The following is an 18265-nucleotide window of genomic DNA, read 5'->3' on the forward strand; positions in this document are numbered from 1 at the left end:
CTGACCAAATCTTGAACTCAAATGGCTACCTGGACAATTACCAGTCTGGTTTCCGTCAGCATCATAGCACAGAGACAGTGCTCATAAAGATAATTAATGATATTCGATTGAATTCTGATTCAGGCAAAATATCAGTTCTGGTTTTACTAGATCTCAGTGCTGCTTTTGACACGGTAGATCACACCATACTCCTAAATAGGCTGGAAAGCTGGGTAGGGCTTTCTGGATTGGTACTTAAATGGTTTGGGTCATACCTTCAAGGGAGAGGTTACTATGTGAACATAGGCAACCATAAATCTGACTGGACACCCATGACTTGTGGTGTTCCACAGGGCTCAATTCTTGCTCCGCTCCTCTTCAATTTGTATATGCTCCCACTTGGCCAAATAATGAAAAAGTACCAAGTTGCCTACCACAGCTATGCACACGACACTCAGATCTACTTAGCCCTCTCACCCAATGACTACAGGCCTATTGACTCTCTTTGCCAATGCATTGATGAAATTAACAGCTGGATGTGTCAAAACTTCCTTCAGTTTAATAAAAACAAAACTAAAGTCATTGTTTTTGGCAACAAGGATGAAACTAAAAGGTAAACGCAAACCTTGACTTAAGAGGTCTAAAGACACAAAGCAAGGTAAAAAATCTTGGGGTCATTTTGGAGTCTGACCTTAGTTTCAGCAGTCATGTCAAAGCAATAAGCAAATCAGCGTACTACCATCTCAGAAACATAGCCAGAATCAGATGTTTTGTCTCAAGCAAAGATTTAGAGAAACTAGTCCATGCTTTCATCACCAGCAGGGTGGATTACTGTAATGGACTCCTTACAGGTCTTCCCAAAAAGACCATCAGACAGCTGCAGCTCATACAGAACGCTGCTGCCAGGATTCTGACCAGAACTAAAAAATCTGAGCATATCACTCCAATCCTCAGGTCCTTACACTGGTTACCAGTTACTTCTAGAATCAACTTCAAAGTATTATTAATTGTCTATAAATCGCTTAATGGTCTAGGACCTAAATACATCTCAGATATGCTCATTGAATATAAACCAATCAGATTTCTCAGATCATCAGGATCAAGTCAGTTAGAGATAACAAGGGTTCACTCAAAACAGGGCGAGTCAGCGTTTAGTCATTACGCCACCCGTAGCTGGAATCTGCTCTCAGAAGACATCAGACATTCACCAACAGTAGCTACTTTTAAATCCAGATTAAAAACACACTTGTTTAGCTGTGCATTCACAACCTGAGCACTGTGCTGGTTCACATCAACTGCACTTCTATTTCTAATTTATTTTTATTTGCTCTATTCTTTTTATATATACAGTCACATTTTTTTATCAATTTTATTGCTGTTTTATTGTTTCTTAAAATCTAAAGTTTTTGTGATCTTAAATCATTTGCATTTTAAAGATAAGACTTATTTCTTTCTGTCAATCATTTTATGTAAAGCACTTTGAATTGCCCTTGTGTATGAAATGTGCTATATAAATAAACTTGCCTTGCCTTGCCTTGCCTATCAATCTTACGAGCGTTTTGTCTCACCTCAGGGCTGGTGAGAGCTGCTGATGTGACAGCTTGATGTTCCAAGTAACGAAACAGCATATCTAAAGTGCTATTCCATCGGGTGGTAATGTCCATGATTAATTTTTGTGGTGGTAGTTGTAGCAGATTCTGCTTGGACAAGAATAACTTGGCAGCCGTTGAACTCCAGTGAAAAAAAGCAGTTACTCGTCTCAGTTGCCCAAGCCTACGGCGACACACGCAACACTGAGGCCAGCCCCGGTAGCAAGGTTTAAAGTGTGTACAAAGCACTTGCTGTGCGGCTCCAGTTCTGCCTCGGGCACAGCCACTTCCATATTACGAGCATTATGAGTCACAATTGCGATGCCATTGTTTGTTTTTAAAAATCTCCCAGTCTATGACATGGCTTGTAAAACTTCAACTATGTTTGCTTGCCCCTGTATGGGACTCAAAAAGTGGGCGAGTCTTCATTACAAACTTTACCATTCACTGTTGATTATGTGGGCTGTAATTGTGATATTATTATTTTGAAATCAAAACGTCTATGATTGTATGGATTAGTCCGACAAAAATTGCTGCACACATCTACCAGTATGTTTTTATTGCATTTAATTTCATTATATTGATAAGTTAATTCGTTTCAAAGTATGTAAAAGTATTAAAAGTATTTAAAAGTATAAAAAGTTTTTAAACTTATGATACATGCATGGTTAATTGTAAAGAAAGTCATTATGATCTCTGACTTTTCTGCATTTCTCACCAAGTTACAGTTTTAAACTATTTTGCTTCACATGTAAAGTCCTATTCAGCTATTGAGTGTCACGTAATGCACATTTTCATTAAAGGGCCTTTCTGTTTGTATTAAAGGATGACGACTGACCTCTGACACATGCAAATCTAAACCTGACACACTGTTTTCTCTAGGTTCAGTACAGTTTTAACCTGGGCTGGGTTCAACCCGGACAAAACGTTGCAAAACGTTTTTAAATGGAAACAGTGGTGTGATTGAACACCCTGTTGTGATGAAGCAATCGTTGAACTATGGCAGCTGAGAAGGACATTATGTGCGTTCGTTTTGAAGAATTTGCTAAGCCTGATGAAATCGTTTAATAATTGTTTAATACTGCAAAATATGCTTGATGTTACAGTCACTGCCCTTGCCGTCCAGAATAAAAGAAAACATCCCAATCGAGTTAGAGGATTTGTGAAAGCTATGGTTCCTAATTACTGTGTTCCAACATTTGCCTCGCATTTCAGGATGAAAAGACAAACATTTCAGGTGAAGGATAATTCTTATGATCTATGACCTTATTTGTTTTGTGTAAGTTTTAGGCTTGTCACTGCTGCTGATCAGTGCTGTTGTGCTTTGATATTATAATATTTACGATCATAGGATAATATAAAAGTTTATTAAAGTGACACTCCACAATACAATAGTAAAATATTTACATTTGTATAGTATTTTTATTATTCAATTAATCTGTGTCTAGCACACCTTCCTAAGGAAAGGATATGGACCAGAAGACATTGCAATTACTAAATTATATTGAAACAGCCTTAAGAAAGGTCCAGATCTATACTTCTGAGCTTATTCTGTGATTTAAATAAACATGTGCAAACAATATACTTTCTCTTGTGGATTTATTTTGATTAAACATTCACTTACCAAATTCCTGCTGTATATTGGATTAGCCAGTTTTGTGTCAGCTTGTTAATTAAATGGATGTAGATACTTGTACTATAAATTACGCAGAATACTTTTTCACAGGTTCTCTGTGAGAAAGTTGGTCCTTTCTTGGTAAACCTAACCTTGGACACCCCGATAAAATTGCTGTGCTCTATTTGGTTGTTGGCGAACCAAGAGAGCTTCAGGAGTGTTGCAGACCGGTTTTATATGTCAAAAGGAACCTGTGGAGAAGTGGGCGTGGTTCAGCACGGTCTGCGGGAAGAGAGATCGACAGATCCAGAGGCAGCAGATAGAGAGAGGCTGGGAAAACGTGTGTGTGTGTGTGCCGGAGCCAAGAGACGTTGCGTCCAAAGGGCTGACCAGAAGGAATCTACGATCCAGAAAGATTGTGTAGAAATTTGTATGTTGAAGCCGGAAGTGAATACCCGGAAGTACTTTTGAAATAAAGAGATTCTTACAGTTTTCCCAGCCACGCCGACCCCGACTCCTTTCTTCCCTCCCATTATTTGAACCTGTTTACAGAACCCTTCGTTATATTTTCTCTGACATTTGCAAGGTCCTTTGTACACTTAGAAATAAATACATTCAATGGCCTAGAGAGCATGAGTTCCCAAACCTGGCAAATGGCTTTCTGGTCAAAACTTGCTTCCCTGGAGTCATTGGAGGAATACATGGTACACACATTCCCATCCCAGCACCCACAATCCATAGAAACAGTTACATAAACAGGAAAGGACATGCAAGTATTCAACTCCAAGCAGTGTGTACATCCAGGATGATGTTCCTGGATGTGTACACTGGTTGGCAGGGGTCTGTGCACGGAACTCCCCATTAAGTGGCCATCTCCAGGATGTAATGAAAAGGGACTATCACCTGCTTGGAGACTACGCATATCCGCTAAGCACATCTCTCATTACACCATACAAAGATAATGGGCCCTTATCCCTAAGGCAAATGAAAAATTAACACACTCCACAGCTCAACTACAGTTGTGTTTGAAAGGGCATTTGCGGAAATGGAGAAGTCTGAAGTACTTGCCCATGGAAGACCTTAAAAAAGTGCCAGTGGTTATAACAGCTGCATGTGTCCTACACATTTTCCTCTTGAGGGAGGAAGGCCACCAAATTGAGGATTGTTAGGTGGATGACAACAATGACAAAGACCTATATCTGGAGGCAATGCCATCTGTTGATTGCAGTTCATCAAATACACTTGAACCGGGTAAAGGGCTCTGGGAGCTGAAAGATAAGTGAAAGTCAGACGTGTTTTAAACACTGCACTGACAGCTCATCTTTAGTCTTTTATCTGTCCATGCTTTTCTTAAAGGTCCCTGGAAAGAAAACATTTGTAAAATCACATAAAAGGCTATAAAGTATGTACACATTGTTTTACATTAAATGTTTACTACATTTTCTAGTCTTAATGCACAGATTGGTCCACCTGGTGTTTAAATTAAGGGGCCACATGTATTAAGATGCATTTAAAGTTACAGTTTATGAAAGAGCAATGTGTCCACCAAGTTCATACGTGTGGCCTATTCTTATAAACTGCAGGGGGACTTTTACTCTGTTTTTCTCTAAGTCATACAGGAAGTTACAACATGCAGTTTGTAGGAATGGGCCACGTCTATTAAGTTGGTGGACATCCACTTTCAGGGCAGAATTCCGCCTTCTGCGAGTTGATGCTAACATATGTATGTCTAATAAAGTGTACTAAGGAAATAACGTGTTTTTTAAAGCACACAAATGCAGTCAAAGTTATAGTTTATGAATGAGCAATGTGTCCACCAAGTTCATACGTGTGGCCTATGATGTGGAAAAAATTGATCTTACAGTTCAAAAATTGCTGAGACAAAGAAGGTCCAGGTGTCAAAGATTTGACTTTATTTGTTCAAGTGAAACAAAGTGAGATGTCCCAAGTCATTCTGAAAACATCTGAAAACCGGGTGTTTTCCAACATCTAGTTATAGTGAAACTTCTCAGAGTTGTTTCCTTTCGAAACCAAGGTAAAATTCCCGCTATCTCTTATTTTTTGTTATCCAATTGTTCTTGTCTGCCAACATTATTTCTAGGCAACAAGGTTTGTATCTTATGGTGGAATTTTAACCTTTACTCAGTTTTTTTAAAATAACTTACTCTATAAAACATCGCTGGATTTTGTATTGCTGAAATATGTTGTGCTATACTTGATGAAAATCATTATAATATTTTTATGAAAACAATCATTGCATAAGTATGTTGATTCTATCGTTATTTGTATATACTCCTCTGGGTTAGTGTGATTTCAGAGTATTCTACTTACACAACTATGTTACAAACATTCCTAAGAATACTTCTTCATAACCGGGGTGAATATAAGAGCCCCATAATATACATAATATGATAAAAATTATACTCAATATATTCCCCCCTTTGGGGCTTCATAAGAGTCCCACATCTGATTAAGACTAACATAAAGGAATAATAACTTTAAAGTGAATATATCAGCGTGAATAAAATGAATCAATATCAATGATAATACTCATTATTTTATGTGTATGCGTATAATCTATAAAATATAAAAATCCATCTGACCCGGCTAGGTTGTCTCGTAACACGGACAACTCCTGTTTGTAACCAATTACTTTATAAAAATGACTTCTACATTAGATTGCAAATAGTTGATCGTCACTGACCGAGTACACCACCATCTGATGGTGAGGAGCAGATCTAGTAATCCTCTTAACTGCCTGCATTATGCAAGGCCAAAAACACAGTAATATCAGAATTGGAGCCAAAATGCAGATTATCAACATCAATATGTTATGCAAATTAGGAAATATGTTGTCAATCCATTTCCATATTGAATTATCTGAATCTACTTCATCCTTTGCTATCTTGGTAGATAGCATTGAGATATTGTGTATTCCTTGTTCGATGAGATGTCCATCCGCGTCTTTGTCTTTTATGTATGTGCAACGAGTCTCTCCAACCGTAGCGCAAACACCTCCTTGTGCTGCAGTAAATTGATCCAGTACCAAACGATTCTGAAGAGCAGTAAAACGTAATCCTTATAGTTTTTCTTTGATTTCTTCCATCATGAGTTTCGTTGTGTTGATAAATGAAGACAACTCATATCTAGTGATCTCTACGCCAGTCATCAGTGATTCTACTCCCAGTGCTGGAGCAAAAGCAACCGCAAGTTTTTCTGCAATTGTCTATATATATAATGATTTTCAGGGCACTGGGCTGTCCTGTAGGAAGTTGAATAATCCTCTTCTCACACGCCGTTGACTGTCCATGATCGATGAGGCAAGATAATAGCTCCTCCATGTAGCTGGACTAAAGCAAACAGTCCTGTCCAGTTCTTTGGTAATAATAAATATAAATTGATAGCCACACAGCCAGTAGTATCCCTCAACGACTCCCGTTCCCTCGTGATCAGGAACATGCACAGTTGAGCACGATGGGCATTTTACTTGTCTTCTTTCGGAAATAAGAATGTACTGGTAGGTAACAACTGGCTGTGGTACTTCATGAGTAATGCTGACAGTCGTAGATGGAGGATATAGGTAGTCTGCATAACAAAGACAGGCCATACAACTTTGTCGCGCTGAATCATTTAAGGGTTTATACATTTCTGTACATTTTCACTCTGGTGTTGTTCCCAAAAAATGATGTCCTGACTTTCTTTCATAATAGACAAGATTGCTAGGTACATGTTTAACAGTTGCTATCTGAGCAAAGAGTCTGTTAGGAAGAGTGTGTGGAATCCAAGTATCATGCATAATAGTCTTCTCATTTGGGATATCTTTAGTCTATCAGCTAATATCGCATCTATGGATTCCCGCAATTTAATATCAAGTCCTTTTTTAGTCCAGCAGCTGCTACCGCAGATTTGGCTGCTTCAAATGTGTTGTTGGGATTCTGATGTGGCCACCAGTCTCCTCCGTAGTGCTGTGAGGAAAGTGAGCACAAACATAACAGTGTCTGGCAGCATACATTCTAATGTATGCTTTGTCAATCTCCTGAACATGTTAATAGCATAAGGATGAGGGGATTGGGTGATCCATCTATGAGTCAGAGAGTTCACTCTTCTTTCTGTTGACACTCTGTCTTTTCTGTGGGTGCTTTGATTCAGACTCTGGAACTAGTAGACCCCGAACAAATGTCCAGATGATGTATGATTTACTTCAAAGTCCACCAGTCCCAAGGTAGTGTTCAAGAAGTCCGTGTCATTTGAATCCATATCCATGTCGTTTCTCATAAGGATTGGTATTATGATTACACATGTTAAAATGATCAGCATAGAAGCAATGTCTCACTCTCCACACAGTCCCCGAAGCCTCCTGGGATGCCATGGATGTCTTCTACCTTCCATTATGATAGTTGCTAAAGTTCAATTCAACTTGTATCCTTCAGTGTGATAATTAAAAACCATCCACTGACCTGGTCTTAATCTGGATCCCGCCTTAAATCGAGTTTGACAATTATGAGGTTTTAATTTCAAAGCCCCTGTATGTAGGTTTATTGAGGCCAAAGCAAATATTGAGTATATACAGTTAAAGTCCAACTTGGTCTTCTCTCAGTCCATGTGTCATCTTGTGTTGAAGTGAATCCTACAGCCAGTATAGCACTATCAAGTGTTAGCTATCTCAAAGTTTCTATCTGTAGCTCTGGTTGTCTTTGTCCTGAAAATGCAGATACATAACCGGAGATCACCAAGTCATAATAACACTGTCTCTCAGTACATTCATCTCTGGATGGAAAATAGAGCGATGTCCCTCTTATTCGGTCTGCAGGTAGTTGTCGGTGTGGGGAATCGTTCGTATGATAAGGCCTCAACTTCTCAGTAAACTGTTTAAAGACAAATGACATGAATCATGTATTCCTCTTTTTGCATTGGAAAAGAATGCGTTTACATTGGTCGTGAACACAGTTAAAGTCCAACTTGGTCTTCTCTCAGTCCATGTGTCATCTTGTGTTGAAGTGAATCCTACAGCCAGTATAGCACTATCAAGTGTTAGCAATCTCAAAGTTTCTATCTGTAGCTCAGGTTGTCTTTGTCCTGAAATGCAGATACATAACCGGAGATCACCAAGTCATAATAACACTGTCTCTCAGTACATTCATCTCTGGATGGAAAATAGAGCGATGTCCCTCTTATTCGGTCTGCAGGTAGTTGTCGGTGTGGGGAATTGTTCATATGATAAGGCCTCAACTTCTCAGTAAACTGTTTAAAGACAGATGACATGAATCATGTATTCCTCTTTTTGCATTGGAAAATAATTTGTTTACATTGGTCGTGAATGGGTGAGGTAACTAAAGGAGTTCTATTAAGGGTCACTTATATTTTTAAGATACCTATGTTCGTCCAGTGGGTGGCCCCCACCTTCACTAAAAGAGGTGTTTTTTTCCACTGGCACTTTGCCCTTGTACTCCTACTCACTGTTCTAGTTCCTTGGGTAATGTGCACAATGGTAAACCCACTCCGTGATTGGTAGAGTATGACGTGTAGTTATCAAGATTTTCTGTGCTTGGTTTAAAACTGGTCGTTGTCCCGGTTGTGTGAAGAAAAAGACAGCAGTTATTCCACAATGGATGTCGTAATAGGCTGGGACAGCGACTGAATTTCCTACGGCCAGAACCGCTGGATCCTGTTCCAGTATTTGCCGTGCTGCTGGTCCTAGTTGTCGTCTGGCATACCATGGTCGTGAATGTTGTAGCACTATTCTCTCATTCCAGTGTTGGTGTCGGTTTCGTGAATACTCTTCTTCCTGCAGCGGAAGACATCGTTTCCATGGTATCATAATCTCCTGTCGTTCTATGAACTTTAGCACGGACGCCACCTTGCTCAGAATCTGTAAACTTGCTCTGGAACACCCCCTGGTCTTGGCCTGTATATGGTGGTGATAGTAGCAAGAAAGATAGAAAGAAAGAAAGAAAGAAACCACATAATGCATATCCCTTTCATTGACATCATTTGAGACCTTTGTATGGGCAAACTAAAAGAAAGGGAAGGGGTGTAACTATAGACAGCAACAGCATAACATGCACGACCAGAGCATACAGACGGGCACAACATCGACAATGACCGACACAAGACAATGAAACATGAGGACTCTTTAAAGGGAACAGACAAAGGATCGTTAACGAGAAACAGGTGCTGGGGATTAGCACTGAGGAGAGGCTGACGAGGAACATGATGTAGGGAACAATGACGAGACACGAGAAAGAACTATGTCTTTCCCACATAAAACCATAGGTATGCCATGACTCCACTCAAATAACACAAATAAACATGACATGATAGTGGAATCATGACATAAGCCCCCCCCCCAAATGAACACCTCCAGGTGTTCATCAAGGGGAACTAACAAGACAAGACCGACTGGGAAACAGACAAAAACCAGACAGACAAGGTGAACAAAACAAGAGGCATACAATCTACGGCTTCTTTCGGACGGACCCTCCGCATCCCAAGTGGCAGATAGGGTGGTGGTGGACCGCCTCCTACAGGCACAACCGCGCCGGTGACGTGCTACGGTCAGCATGAGGGGTCCTACCACGCTGAGAGAACTGATACAGGCAGTGGAATTGGCAGCGCCGTCTGCAGCCCGCTACGCAGGAGAGAGAGCGGTGCTGATGCCCCGGAGGTGAATCCCGTCCTTGCGACCAACGGAGGGCACCTCCCGACCAGGTAACAGACCTGCAGCCCCCTCACCCATGGATGAGCCCATGCCCACGGAGCCGGGACCAGAGGCTCCCCGAGGCTGGATGGCCGGTTGTGCGATACATAGACAAGCACCACCGGGGAATTCCACGCCCGTCACGTCACCGTGACCGCCACCCAGGGGTCCTGGCCTCTGGAGGTAGGGATTGTGGATGATCTACCCGTACCCGTGCTGCTCGGTTGGGATTGGCCACGGCTTGATCAACTCCTGGCAACTTCGTTACGGCAAACCTGCCGAGGGGGGCCGCCCCCAGAGACACCACCCTTGGAGGACCCAGAGATCCCGCCAGGCCTGGATGGCCACCGGAAGTGAACCAGAGGGTGAGTGTCGCAATCCCAACCTCTTCTCTAACCTTTTCCAACAGATCACCGGGGGGTCCTTTGGAAAAGAACAATGCGAAGATGAGCGCTTGCGAAACTGCTGGACCCAGGAGACGTAGAGGGCTTTCCGCTTTCCAGGCATTAAAGGTAGCCCTAACATCATCCCCGGTTTTGTATGCCCCCGACTATGGCTGCCCCTTTACACTCCAGACCGACGCCTCAGATACGGGAATAGGTGCGGTGTTGTCCCAGACTCGGTGAGGAACATCCCATCGTATACATCAGTAGAAGGCTCACCCCCGCCGAGTCTCGGTATGAAATGGTGGAGAAGGAGGCCCTAGCCATAAAGTGGGCAGTCCTGGAGCTCCGATATTACCTCCTCGGGAGGAGCTTTACCCTCATTACGGATCACGCCCCCTTACAATGGATGGGGACACAAACGCCCGCATAACCCGTTGGTTCTTGGCACTCCAGGAGTTCCCCCTCACCGTGGCACACAGGGCTGGGACCTCCCACGGCAACGCCAACGGACATCCCATTCAAGTACATTCCCCAAGCCGTTATTGGAATTAGCTGCGTTTGTCCGGATCCTACTGTCTCTGTGAACTTGCCAGACATGGTGAGGTGAGAGGCATGACTTGAAATTATACATGTATAAGTTGCTCCAGTGTCTATCATCATTGGTGTGTTCTTGCCTTCAATATTGACCTGCAGCATTGGTTCTGTATCAACATCTTCAGTGATCATTGGGTGCTGTCCCGTCCCCGTAGGATCTTCTTGGCAGCCCTAGTATCCGACATCTAGACCTCGCCATGGGTTGACTGGTCCCTGTTGCTGTTGACCTTGTTCTGGTTGATTTTGGTGGTCCTGCCAGTGAGGTCCCTGTTGATTCTGATCTTGCCATTGGGGTTGCTGTTGCCCCTCTTGCCATGGGGTCACTGTGGCCCCTGACTTTGCCATGGGGGTCCATGTTGTTGGCCTGCTTGGTATCGGGAACCTTGTTGATGGTTTGTAGTCCAAGGGTTGGTAGAACATTTTCTTCTGTTGTGTCCCAGTTGCCCACATCCCCAGCATGTGTTCCTTCCTTTATTCTGTCTTCCTTGCTCTCCTTCCACAGGCCTTGGGCCAAATCTGTTGTTCAGGTTTTACATAGATGACAATAAGCGCTGGCTGTCACAGTTTGTTGCACAGTGCACCCGGCTTCTGTATCATAGGAGCTGGGACATTTTCTGGAGCCATCATTGCTGCATGATCTTTTTCTTTGTCTTTGACCACGGCTTGTGTGTTTTTCTTTTCTTGCCAGTTCTTCGAGCTGTAGCTGTACCAGTTTTCTTTAAAGTTATTTTTCTTGGTTCTTCAGCTTTAGTTCATTTCCTCTATATTGGACGACTGAAAGGGTCACATGATCACAGAACTCTTTATGTGACTTGGAGTTCAGACCCACTATATCTTCTAGTATGGTCTTCACTTGCGGAGGCATCACATCAACAACAGCATTTCTGAACAGTGTTGTGATCAACAAGTCTTCATCAGGATCTCTTTCAAGTTCTTGCTTTCACTTTCTTAGTTGTTTTTGTATATAGGTGGCAGGGTTATCTTCCTCTCCCATCTGTTCTCCCTTGAGTGCTCGGGGATCAATGCGGTTGGGAAATTCATCTCTTAACCCCTGCCATATCTGTCGAATGGGTGTCCATCATGATCTAGGGCGTCCTCCTTGGTTTTCTGCTGCTCTTAAAAGATCATTCAGCTTGGAGCTTCCCACACATTTGGCAAGGAGTGTTTGATATCCCCTAATGCCAATAGCTTTCCTGTTGTCTCTTCCTCCACCAGTCTGATCCATTTGCCTGCCCCTTCATCTACGTTTGGTAGGCGCACAACTAGTCCATCCAGATCTTGAGATGCCCATGGCACATATTGTGCTTGAGCCCCTTTTAATAAAATGGGGCACTGCCTTTCTTCGTTGGAGTCATGAGACTTCGGTAATGCCCCTTCAGGAAGGAATGTGGTACTTGCAGAACTTCTCAGTCTTCCTTCTGGCATTCGGGCCCAGGGCATTTTCCAGTGTTTGAGGTCTGCATCCTGGAGATAGAGACTCCCTGTGACCAGCTTTCGCTCCCCTCTTGGTAGGCTTCTTGAAGCTGCTCTCAATGAGCCTCTTTTGTTTATTGTTGGATGTCTTGTCTTTTCTTGACAGCTGGCTTTAGTGGCAACGTCTTCTTCATATTCTCCTTCTGAGCTGTTGCCTGAAACTTGACTTAAAGCATGTGCAGAATCTGTATGTATTTTTCTTAGATCTTCTGCTGTACTTTCGTAGGCCTCCTCATTTCTCTGTGTTATTTCACCCAGTGCTTTTTTCAGATATTTATAGGGACAAGGACAAAATGCAGCTCTGTCTCCCTCATCCTCTAATGCAGCGGTTCTCAACCCTGGTCCTCGCGCCCCCCCATTCTGCATGTTTTTTTGTATCTCTCTTGTTTAACACACCTTATTTAAATCTCTAGCTCATTAGAAGAAAGCTCAATGAATGAACCGCGTTCCGATTGACGTGTTCCCTGAACTGTGTCTATTGCTCTCTAATCCCTGCACACAGGAAATCGGCTGACGTTAATTTAAGAACACGAATTTGCGCAACCCTACTGCCTGCAGCGTCTTCACCCAGACAAAACCTACTACGGAAGATTTAAGGGTTATTTAACCATAATCTTGAGATTTGCGCAACATAATGCCCATTTCGAACTGGAATTATGGCAGAATATCTAATGATGCTTACTTCGCAGGGCTCTTTCGGGCTTATTGAACAAACCTCTGAAGCGGTAGGAGAAGCATACAAAATATGCGGAGCGGGGGGGGCACGAGGACCAGGATTGAGAACCGCTGCTCTAATGGATCTCTTGTAAAGACTGGGGATTTCTGGCTGGCCCTGTTATCCTTACTTTTTCTGCTTTCTTTCTCTTAATCTCAGTTGTATCTGTATCTATTTCTACCAGTCCGTCTATGGTGACATCTCCTGATATTGCTACCACTGCCATTTGTGTTGATGTATATATCTTTTCTAACTTTCAGCTGGGGGTTCAAAGGGAGGTGGCTGAATCATTTTCTCAAAGTTTTCTTCATTTCTTTCATCATCCGTTTTAGCACTTCTCTTATATTTTACATATTTTTCAGGAAATTAACTCCTTCATTTTGAATAGGTTGAGCACCTTCTGTTCTAAGTTTCTCTTTTCTTCTCGTTTTTTGCTTCTGTCTTTTGGTTTATAGTTCTTTAATAATCCCTCCATTTCCTCACACACTGTTACATCAAAGGTACCACTTTCTGGCATATTGTTCTTAAGTTTTTGGTTCTTGTGGCCCATTTTTTACATACTCTATTGAGTCTTGCATACCGGGTATGTGGACCCCAACAGATCTACAGGAGTGGACGACATAGTTAAACAATGCACAAATCAATATTGTTCTTAAATGTATTGTTTTTTTTAAATATAGAGATTTTAAATGTATTTCATTTGTTTATTTAAACATTAAGGTGGAAACCAAGATCTGGAGTTCTCTGGGGCTATTTCCATCACCATTTTTTTCACAGTTACTGCCACAAACTGTTGAGGAACCACTTCTCCAATTTCATTCCACGTACATAATATCTTACTTGTCCAATTTACATATCAAGTTTCTGCATAGACTCTAAGCTCAGGGAAACCAATAAGCCGCCCAGTTTGTCCTCGCCCTAAGGTAAGCCCTTGCAGCTCTCCTATCTCGAAGTAAGCTCCTGTTAGCCTACCAATTGGGATCCTTTCAATCAATAATGTTCTTGCTGTCAGACCTGAGGGACAATTAGATCTTTTATGCTAGTAAGCACAGACTTCGTTCAGGTGGTATTTCAATATTTTACAATATTTAACTACTTTACAACAGTTCTTTACAATCTCCTCACACTCTATGTAAGGCCACTCCGATTGGGCAGAGTCTAAATTTCGAATCTCTGTCAGTTGAGGACCAGTCTTTTCTTTGTTCTAACAGAATTGCCGAAACCCGGGATCGAACCAGGGACCTTTAGATCTTTTTTAAGCGTTATTAGCACCACGCTCTAGCCAACTGAGCTAACCGGCAATGGGTCTCCTCCTTTCATGATCTGGATTGCCATAGTACCACCTTGAGTTTCCTCACATTAAGAGGAACGCTTAAAGCAGGGCTCTGGATCTCTCGCACCCAAAGCGAGAATAATACCCTAGACCAACGAGCCGAGCGGTATGCAGCGATTGTGATTTCCATTCGCTTTGGAAAAGCATTTTCCCCCGTGTGCCCCGTTTCATTGAGCCAAAGGAATGCGTGTCCTTTTTTTAGATAATGCGCGGGTATTAGCTCAAATGGTAGAGTGCTTGCTTAACATTCGAGAGGTATAGGGAATGACGCCCGCATTCTCCATATTAGAGGCTTTTGGAGCTTCCTTTGTGCAACTTAGTCCTCCCTATGCTACCTGTCGAGGCTCACCGCGGCAGAAAAAGTTATTTGTGTTGATTCCTGCTAATATGCTCAGTCACAAAAAGCTTTCAGTGCCCCTTGTCTCTCCTCGCTATGGCACCTGGACACACATACAAGAATATCCCATATGGTGTGCGCATTGCTTTTACCCAGAGCAACGTGATGCAGGACATTTCACGTTCAGAGACAATCAAGTTGTCACTTAAGATTCCACAAGTTTTTTTTGCTGTGTTACTTGCATTTTCAATAAACCAGTGTGGACATGTGCGGTGGTTCGTCTCCTTGCCCTTTTCTTGTAGTTTCTTGAAAAGGTTCATCCTCCATTATTGTTGGGCAATTGTGAAAATAAGTCCTTAGCCCAGGTTATGAAAATCTCTCTCCCCAAATGTTCTCTTTTTAGAACGTGTGTGTGTGTGCAATCACTTTTAACGTTTCAGAAATGGGCAATTTTTTTTATTTTATTTTTCCGCTTTGCCTTGGTTGTATTGACCTTTGACTCATTGTGTACCGTTGGCCTGTTGTCAGTGTTGTAGTGACTGGATCATTGAGAAAAGCCTTACTCCCTTTTGTCCTGGTTTCTAGATACCATCATCAAAAGACCATAGCAAACATGGCTCCATGGGGTCTGGTTTTAGGTTTTGAACTCTCACAGAGAGTGTGATAACCGTTTGGTTTCTCTGTAGGATATTTACGACTCATAGGCTTCAAAGCATTGGTGATAAAATTCTGTGTCATCTCTAACTTAACATCTGAGGCTAACCAGAGAAATGTATCTGACAAATAGTAACTTATGTGATTTAAACTATCCTTTTCTGTAAATGCATTTAAATGTCTAGGTTGTGTGTTGGCACTCGTGTCATTTAAATAGTCTGTAACTGTTGGATATACAAGTTTAGATTTAGGGTTCATTTGATGTATTCATATGTTGGGATGATTCACAGTTCAATGCCTTGCATGTTTCATATTTTACTACTCCAATTTGAATTCCCTATATACTGAGCGATGTTATAAAACATAGCATGCATCATACTATTTCCATAACTGAGTTTAGATATTAAATGCAAACTGACCATCCTGTCAGAGCTATGCAAATGAGGCACCATGAGAAACAAAGGAACTTTCTCTGGCATACACACTTTCATGCCGTTGGTCCGAAGACCATCTGGGGGCAGGGCAGGTATGCATTTCAAACACCATCACCGATCCACTTCGGGTATATACCCTTTTGGAATTAGGAATTGGAAGGGAAAGAGAGAGGACGCGTAGGACCCCCAACGGAAACCCCCGCTTGGGGCTCCCCTCTGGGGAGTCAGATTAGGCCATCTACCTTTGGACTCAGAACCCAAACTCAGCGATTCAACAGAACTGCATTCTGAAACCATTAAAGATTTCCATCCATGCGCATACGGATATTGGTCCAACAACGAGATTGCAAGTATCCGTCTCTAAATATAGAGTAGCTGCGTTAAGAGTGTGCCTCTTTGTGAAAGATGATTTTATTGGTTTTCAGACATGTTTTACCTGCCTCGCGGCCATGCCCTCTCACTCTCTCTCTCTCTCTCATTATCACTCTCCCTCTCTCTCTGCGCTTCCTAGCACGTTTGTGTTTCATGTATTTGTTTGTAGGCATTATGTTTACCATGTAGAGTAGAGTTTAATAAAAAACATTTTAACCAAAGGCCAAAGGCATTTGTGATGGGTTCTCTGTGTTCACGCTCACAAACGGGTCACTTAAACTGTGTTTCGATCTATGCTACCTCTGCTCTTAATTCTTTTTGGTAAATTCACGTTACTTTTGGTCATGAGATAACGTTAGTGTATAAATCATCAATGCATTTGCTGGACGAATACATATAGGATTTTTATCACTATATTGCTTATCAGAATTGTAAAATATGTATGTGTAATGACGATTATTATATGTATTTTCCTTTGCGCTTAACAATTCCTTGACTGAAATTGATGTTTTAAATAAGTCATTTCATGTATGTGATCTTGATAGATCTGGTGGAGAATCTTATTTTGGTGAGTTAAACTCATCCTTATTTTAAAATGCCGCTATTATCGCTTAAATGGATATTCTTGCTTGTGACCATGATGTGATACAATCTGAGAAAACATAGGAAATCGCTGTGCGCTTAAACTCTTTGGCAGTGGTCTGACCGTTTTCATTTCAGTGACAGAATAGCCTGACATGCCTTAGGCCATCAGATGTATTGAGTAACTTAAATGACGCGAAAGGGACGGCACCTAATGGACGCTGCGAGCCAGTGCCCCCAGATTTTTCCCAGGTCTCGCGGCGGTCCCGACACGAAGGGGAAGTTGCCCGAACGCAATCCGCAGTGTCTTGGCGCGCCCACGCCGCCCGGGGACCCCGTGAAAAATGCCCGAAAAGCGCCCCACGGAAACAAGGTTAGGGGCAATACCAGGCGAAGCAACCAGAGGGCGACTGCACGTACGCCTGTAACCTACATCGCGTGCGTCGATTAGGTGGCGAGTGGGCAGTCAGAATGAAGCCTAAACGTCCCCTTGTACCCTAGGGCCCGGCTCCGCACCCGGCGTACACGAATCACCTACACATCCCCCTTCCCACCTATTTTGGGTGGGGCATCCCAATGGACACGCCTCCGTCCACAAAACGCCTATGCATCCCCCTTGCAGCCTAAACGTATCGGAGGGCCACCCGACGCCCCCCGAAGCCCCAAAGAACTCGAGTTTTGGGGTTCTCGTTGCCGGCCGCCGACTTCCGCTCGATATCGGTGCCGACTGGCCATATTCGAGCCGATAGGCTCCGAGCGGCGGTGTGACGCACGCTAAAACACCCAAGAGCCTTTCGCTTCGAATTTCTAGTCATAAAAGCGCAATGTGTATCCAAACCTAGTTTTCTCACACCTGCGATTTATTTGAAAGCGGCCCCGACTGGTGCACAGGGCGAGAACCCTGTCGGTGGTCTTGTTTACTTCGGCAATGAGTTATACAGCCTAAACCAACTGCAGAGTGCCTAAGAGACATGGTCCTTCGTGATGATGTACTTTGAAGCTAATCTTGGTGCTCCAGAAGCATAAAAACGGTGTGTCCATTATTTACCTATGGAGACCCTGTCAAATAAGTTATGTGTGGCATGTACATTCCTAACTTATTTAATGGGACCTCGTAGTTAAATAATGGACAATGCCTATATGTGTTATTATTCAATGAGTTATTCAGCTCAAACCAACTGTAAAGCACACAGGAGACAATGGGCTTCGTGATGATGTGCTTTACAGCTCACAGTTGTGCCCCATGAGCCAAAACAAGTTGTGTACATTTGAAACCTACGGGCAATGTGTCAAAAGTGTTATGAGTGGGATGCATTTGACTTATTTGGCCATACCTGTTAATTACAGCATTATAACACCTTTATTAAGCTTAATATCTCTGTCCATTATTTACCTATGTAGACCCTGTCAAATCAGTTATCTGTGGCATGTACATTACTAACTTATTTAATGGGGACCTCGTAGGTAAACCATGGACAATGCCTATATCTGTTTTTACCTGTTAA

The sequence above is a fragment of the Triplophysa dalaica genome, chromosome 5 (genome assembly GCF_015846415.1).
Source record: "Triplophysa dalaica isolate WHDGS20190420 chromosome 5, ASM1584641v1, whole genome shotgun sequence".
NCBI lineage: Eukaryota > Metazoa > Chordata > Actinopteri > Cypriniformes > Nemacheilidae > Triplophysa > Triplophysa dalaica.